Source organism: Silene latifolia, chromosome X (assembly GCF_048544455.1).
Source record: "Silene latifolia isolate original U9 population chromosome X, ASM4854445v1, whole genome shotgun sequence".
Lineage (NCBI taxonomy): Eukaryota > Viridiplantae > Streptophyta > Magnoliopsida > Caryophyllales > Caryophyllaceae > Silene > Silene latifolia.
The window spans coordinates 254,919,714-254,927,210 of record NC_133537.1 but is presented as its reverse complement, the minus strand read 5'-3'; the positions used below and the strand labels follow the sequence as shown (position 1 = coordinate 254,927,210).

The window sequence follows — 7,497 nt, the reverse complement described above, 5'->3', positions numbered from 1 at the left end:
AGAGTTTTGAACATTTTGGCTTTTGTATGAGAGATTTGGATGGAATTTGGTGTTTTCATTGTAAAAGTTGGAATAAGGGGTACCACTCTTGTATGCTTGGAAAGCATTTACTTGTTCATTTGTTCCCCTACATTCACCTTGGTCATGTCCCAAAGTTCCACAATTCTCACATATCCCACTTGGGATTGATGAGGATGCCGTCATGGCATTAACATGATGCTTCGATGATTTTGAGTTTTCCTCAAGTCTAGCCATAGCTTGTTCAAACTTTAAGTTGATTGTGTCAATGTGAGCACTAAGTTGAGCACCCAATTGAGTAACGGAGTCCACTTCATGCTTTCCTCCTCTAGTAGCCTTGCGAGGTCTACTATATTGTGAGTTATGGACCGCCATTTCCTCAATCTTGTTCCATGTTTGATTGTCATCAACTTCGGTGAACATTCCATTTGATCCCATATTGAGAATGTTCGTAGAATCTTCATATAAACCATTCCAAAATTGTTGCACCAAAAACCATTCGCTAAGTCCATGGTGAGGACATGAGCGACAAATTCCCTTGAACCGCTCCCAAGCTTCATACAAAGACTCTTCATCCCTTTGCTTAAAACCCGTAATTTGAGCTCTTAGCATGTTAGTTTTTTTCCGGTGGGTAGAATTTTTTGTAGAAAGCTAGAGCCAACTTCTTCCAAGAATCTATTCCAAGGGTGGCCTTATCAAGGCCCTTCAACCATTGCTTCGCGGTGCCGATTAAGGAAAAAGGAAATAAGACCCATCTAATTTGGTCTTGAGTCACGCCCGTTTGAGAGATAGCATCACAATAGTCGCAAAAGGTTTCCATATGGGAATGAGGGTCCTCACTAGGCATCCCCCCGAATTGGCTCCTCTCAACTAATTGGATGAAGGCGGACTTGGCAATAAAATTTCCGGTTAGATGTTGCGGTGTAGTAGTACCATTTGGTAGATTCTCCTCGGTGGGTACGGAGTGTGACGAGAATTTTGGCATTGTAGGTGGATTTTGTGGGGTATTGTGTAATGGGTTTTGTTCTCCTTCTATTGCGAAAGGATTGACAAACTCACTAGTGGGTTGGACAACTTCACTAATACCTCTTAAATTCCTCCTAACAAGTCTCCTATTGTTCGTCAAGGTTCTTTCGATTTCACGGTCAAAAGGTAACAAATCACCTTGTAACCTTCTAGACATGCAAAATATCAAACAACTCGAAAACAATTAGAACAAACCTTGAGGAGTTTTACTTCCTCAAGGCGAAGAAAGACACAACTAATGACAATAAAAAGAAATCTAAATCAAACAAACACCGTCCCCGGCAATGGCGCCATTTTTGATGCGATCCCGCTAAGTGTTCACAAATTAAGATGTGGTCGTTGGTCATGGTCGAATCAAAACATAATTTATAGCTCCACAAACAACTCTACAATTAGTAAAGAGGCAAGTAAAGGTCGGATCCCAAGGGACGGGAGTTGAAATGAGATTTCTATTGTAACTAGTGGTGTCTAAGGGGTGTCACAAATTGGGTTGATGTAGAAGGTTACTAAACTAAAATAGCAATGAAAATAAACAAGCAAGATGAATTAAAGGGGTGTAAACAATTGATTAAAGGCACTAGGGTGTCATGGGATCATAGGGGAATCATGGGATATGATCATACAAACATGTTCTCAAATTATAAGCAAGCAATTATTGTTGTGATGGATTGAGTTGGGTTATATCTTACAATCCTAGGAAAGTTTGGGTCCCGAAGCCGAATCGATTAGATTGTACAACACCTACAAGTCGACTTAATCTTCCCTACTCAAGAACATGCATGGTCTAATGAGACTCGAGTTGGGTTATGTCTTACAAGTCTCATTGAAAAGATAGAAGATGATAGTAAATGCAAGGATTCATAGGCTTAGCATTTCATCAAATATAACATGTGCATGAGTTGAGATCAAAACAAGCAAGCAAATAAAACATGAAAGCATATTAATTTAAGCATGAATCATTCCCCATGTTGGTTTCCCCTAATCACCCATTAACCCTAGCTAAGAGACTACTCACTCATTATCATGTTGATCATGCTAGCAAGGTTGTCAATCATACCAACAATATGAAACATGATGAACAAATGAAAGTAATTAACAATAATTAAAAAGGGATTAAGAGATTATACCTACTAATGATTCCAATAACAAAGCAAGAATAATATAAGTACTTGAATGCTTGATTAAGAGGTTGTCAATCTCCCAACAATAACCCAAAATAATCTTCAATTACCCAAAATAAAGGATGAACAAAAGAGAGATTGAAGAACTAAAACTTGGATTAAAACTTGATTAATACTTGATTACAATATTAAAGAGAGATTTGATTGATATTAACTACACTAATTATTGATAAGAAGAACATGCTCCTCTAATTAGACTAATGGGGTATTTATAGTGGAAATTAGGGAGGATGCATTAGGGTTAACTAAGGGCTAAACTAGTAATTACACTTTTTAAGTTGAGCAAGGAGGAGCCGGTATTTTCTGAGAGAAGGGCTTCTTTCTTCGTAGCTTGGAGAAGACAATCCGTCTTTGTGCTAGAATCCGGCGGAATTGGGTCGGGACGGGCGGATTCTGGCGTTGGAATCCGAGCGGATTCAGGGGAATCCGGGCGGATTGTGGAGGTGGAATCCGAGCGGATTGTGGCAAAGCCGCTCGGATTGTGCTGCTGCGGGACGGACGGATTGGTGACAATCCGCTCGGATTGTTAGTCAGCAACAAATCTTCTTTTCTTCTTCCCTTTTCTTCATAAATTCCTTGGGGATTTCCTTGGGGACTCAAGGATCCTTTCTCAACATTGCTCTTCTACTATGATATGTACAAAGGCCTTCTAATCTTGTCTCTCCTTGATGCTTGGTCATTGAATTCGATCAATTTAGTATCGTTTTGCCATGAAAATGCAAGATTCTTACTCCTTTCCTATCAAGGGATCAAAATCTCAAAGAATATGCAAAACAAAGAACTAAAGATAAGAGATGACCCAAATAGGCACTAAAAAGCATGGGAACAAGGCTAATTCGGGGGCTAAATATGCGCCAATTATGGTCACATCAACCATCAAAGGGGCAAAAGTGACTATTATGGCGACGACCCTAAGGATCGTTATATAAACGCTGGGCCTTACTTATGCGTTACCACCACTGAGGACGCTCATCTGATGAGAAGGTTCATACTGTACATGTTTATTAATGTACCGAAATCATGGGAAGACAAAGAAGTGCCTCATTTTGATCACCGTCTTGATGCCGTTGTAGTATGCTTAATTTATAATCAAGTTTATCCTCAGTACCCACCTCCTAGTCAAACTCCTTTTAGGGTGTTTAATAATTTACTAATTAGTTAGCTATTTGTTTTTGTGGTTTTTTTTATTGTGTTTCCTTTTTTTTCCCTTGTTGTATTGTTTTTTTTTTTCGCCATTGTATAATATGCTCGTTTTAATATATAGTTCTACTCTTTATTATATGCAAATGCTTATTAACATAGATTTTAAATAACTTGTGAATAGATAAATGAATGAAATAATAACATATAATATAATGACAACGGTAGTGCATAAGAACCGTGTTAGAATATAAACACCTCTAAAAATAAATGGAAATTGGAAGACAATTACAACGGTTCTTATGCAAACCGTGTTAAATTATGCATCTGCCGAATAACATTATTTTAAATAACCTTCTTTCTTTCTTCATTTCTCTCTCTCTCTCTCTCTCTCTCTCTCTCTCTCTCTCTCTCTCTCTAATTACTCAAATTATGTCAAGTGGTAGCTCTTCTTCTTCCTCTATTTCAACAGGGACATGTAATTGCTCAGTTCCGCCAGCATTGCGGACTTCTTGGACTTTGCAAAATTCGGGAAGAAAGTTTCTTACTTGCAAATTCTATAATCCCGAGACTAAAATGCGTGGATGCAATTACTTCAAGTGGGTTGATGAACCAATGACTGAGTGGCAGAGGAAGGTTATAAACAGGTTAGTGAATGAGAAAAAGAGCATGGATATCGAGATTACTCAAGTGAGAAGTATACTATATCAACTTGAAGAATCGAAGCGGGGAAGTGATAGTGAAATATTGAAGGCAAAAGAAGAATGCAAGAAGTTAACCATGGATATCGTAGAACTCAAAAATAATGAGGTATGGCTTAAGTTAATTGTCAAATTTCTTGTTCTAATTATTATTTACCTAGTTTATTATATATGGTGGTAGTTTGTACTCTAACTTCTAATCCATTAAATTAGTGGAAATAAGCAAGATTTTCTAAGAAACATATTGTAATTAGCGGGCATATACCAAATGATACTTTATTTCTTGGCGGTAAAATCAAACACAATGAAATATAAAATAAAACGGTTATACCTAAACCGTTGTTCAAGACGTATACAGTTATAACGGTCCAGGCCATTGTTATGTATATGAAAATGATGCTTTATTTCTTGGCGGGGAAATCAAACAACATGAAAATATTACAGGCAACGGTTATTTCTAACCCGTTGTAGATAGTACTAATCAATTACGGTTTCAAACAAAACCGTAGTCTGTTTGGAAACAAAATACAACGGTTTGTTTTATACCGTGTTTATTACTTTCAAATAAACAAGGTCTTGCAAGTGTTGTATTATTCAATCATATATACTCTGAGCTTCCCATCCCCCACATAATATCCTCAAAGATTGAGCTTCCCCTCAACCACCAGCCTACCCCATCGTCGTCGCAGTCATCATCATCATCGCCATTGCCGCCACCAGATCAATCCGGATTCTCCTCTCTAAAGAAGTAATAAACCCTTCTCTCTAGAGATTTGTTTGTTATTATAAGTATGCATTATTATTATTTGTTTATTAATTTCTGCTTTAGATATGGTCCAAAAGCGGAAAAGAAACGATGGAAATGCGTCAGGCGACGACTCAGGTGATGAGTATAATTTGCAACACAAAGCGGGTCGAATGCGCCACAGGGTTTCCCTAGAAGCAATAAATTCAAAGATACCTAATCCTTTACAGTGGGATAAAGATACGGGCCTGCCATATGGTGAGAATGCCGGGTATTTTGGGGGTTGGATTGGTTGTTGTGTAAGACAGTATGTGCCTCTCGGTACGCCGCATATCAGTGAACTGAGTAAAATACGGAATACCATGCTAATAAACATAATAAAGGTATGTATAACAATAATAAATGTTTTAGCTGAAATTAAGTTACTACTTGATATGTGTTTTTGCCGAAACACTTGTACCAACTATGCTCATCATATATGCTGTTAGCTTACATTGTCCCCGAAAAGTATGATAAGTACCTAAAAAAAAGACAGGGGAAGCCCTCAGTTCTTGGAAGTTACAGATTGCTGAGAAGCACTTGTTCAACAAGGAAACCGGGGAGATGAACAAGAACCCACCAACAAAGAATTATCCGTATGTCACTCAAGACCATTGGGATAGCTATATCGCTTATAGGCAGTCTGACAAGTTTAAGGTAACTTAATAATAATAAGTAAAGAAGTATACTTAGTTTAGTGTTTGGTCATGCTTACGTTTCTTGATACAATTTATTTGATGAAGGCTATGAGTGAAAGGAACAAGGCGAACATTTCAAAGAAAAAGACCGTCTTTTACGACTCCCAAGGTGGTTATAGATTGATTAAGAAGAAACTTGTAAGTACATAATTCTTATAGTATTAGACTATTAGGTATTTTAGTCGGATGTTATATATGTTCATAATAATCATACATATTTTGAGAGGATATCAATGTGATGAATGAATTGTAGGCAAAGCTTGGAAAATTCAGTTGTCACGATGCTTGGGTGGAAGGTCACACTCCTAAGAATGGAAAGAAGGAAACTGAATATGATAAGGACATCAAAGAGAAAATTGTAAGTTAGAAAAAATATGTCACCCCTACAGCTGGTGGTCGGAGTTATATAATTGTGAGTTGCTTAATGGTTTTATGTGTATGTAGAGGATCTGTGAGAAGGAGGTACAGGAAGGAAAATGGAAGCCTGATGGACGTGATAACATTCTTGCTAGGGCAATCGGCAAAGCAGAGCATCTAGGTCGTGTGAGAGGGGTATAAACGCATGATGGTATCACTAAGTATTTTGGAAAAACTACTCGAAGTGGTGATGATTCCAAGAAGGTAATCTATAAATACTGTATTTGAACCAACGTAAATTATAACTATATATGCTGACATTAATTTCTACTACACATCTACATAAAATAGCCAGGTTGATGGTGAGAAAGTTGGAAACCGGGGAAAAGCCACCAGAAAAAGAGTTGGATATGGTTCAAGAAGTCATAACGGAAGCAGAAGAGGAGGAGGAGGAGGAGGAGGAGGAGGAGGAGGAGGAGGAGGAGGAGGAGGAAAAAGAGGTAATAATATTTATGTCTTATATATATACAATGTGTTATATGATTTGGAAAATCAGTACATGTTATATGGACAAGTGTTAATGTACAGAAGGAAGCCGAGGAGGACATGGCAAGGGAGAAGGAAATGGCAAAGGAGACTGAGGTGGGAGCCGAGCATCGATATCAGGCAGTTGAAGAGGAAGAGGAAGCCAGGAAGGCCCTGACATAGGATGAGATTGAGGTAGTTGATGATCAGACGTTCTTATCTACACCGAAAAAAGTAATAGCTGCTAGTTTATAATTATTCATATCATACACGTTTTTTACTTATGAAATTTATTAAAGGTAGTGAATGTATGTGTACTAATTGATTAAAGCTGTCGTGAAGGGCGATTGCAAGATGGCTTGTCGTCTGTCCTTTTTACAGGGGAAACAGAAAGTTGTTGTTGCCAGGGGATACGTGTTCGCTTACGACCGGATTCAACAAGTTAAGATTTATGGTATACCCCTTCGTCACAATTGCGGGAAAGTGGAAGTGTCCCAATTATATAAAGACGAGTTGGAGAAGTAAAAGTACCATTTCCTAATGAGGAGATCACTTATTTGAAAGAAGCCCTGAGCTCTTATGTGCAATGGCCTAACAACCTCATCAATGTTGTCATCCTCGAGGTACCTATACGCAGACATTAATTATTACTTGTTGTTTAAATATATTAGGGTACGAATATTAATACATCGTAAGTACTTTAATCTTTACATTTGCAGAAGTTAAGCAAAGCCATGGCGGCAGCTAAAGCAATTACTACTACGTCAACGGAAGTTGTTGCAGTCAAGCCTGCTTATGATTCTTATTATGAATCATGTGAATATAAGAAAAAAATGAAAACTGCTTTGCTGATGGCTTTGCACAACCTGGCTGTAAATAAGTCACCTAGAGGGGATGTAGTCATGGTTAACATTGAAGAGGAAATTATGGGCGCAACTGATATAGTTGTACTGGACCCGAAGCAACTGATGGAATTTGTCGACCTTGACAATTTAGATGCTGTTCACATTTTGATTTGGATGAAGTAAGTTTTATTAATAAAAATATTTCGTCATTTCCATTTACGA

The 7,497-nt window shown here is 37.8% G+C and overlaps 1 non-coding gene across 1 annotated transcript; it reads left to right on the top strand.

Moving 5' to 3' along the window:
- The first annotated feature begins 523 nt into the window (after positions 1-523).
- Positions 524-630, top strand: LOC141624109 (small nucleolar RNA R71). The gene has a single exon (XR_012533919.1). It is a non-coding gene; the product is annotated as a small nucleolar RNA R71 (small nucleolar RNA).
- Positions 631-7,497: the final 6,867 nt, after the last annotated feature.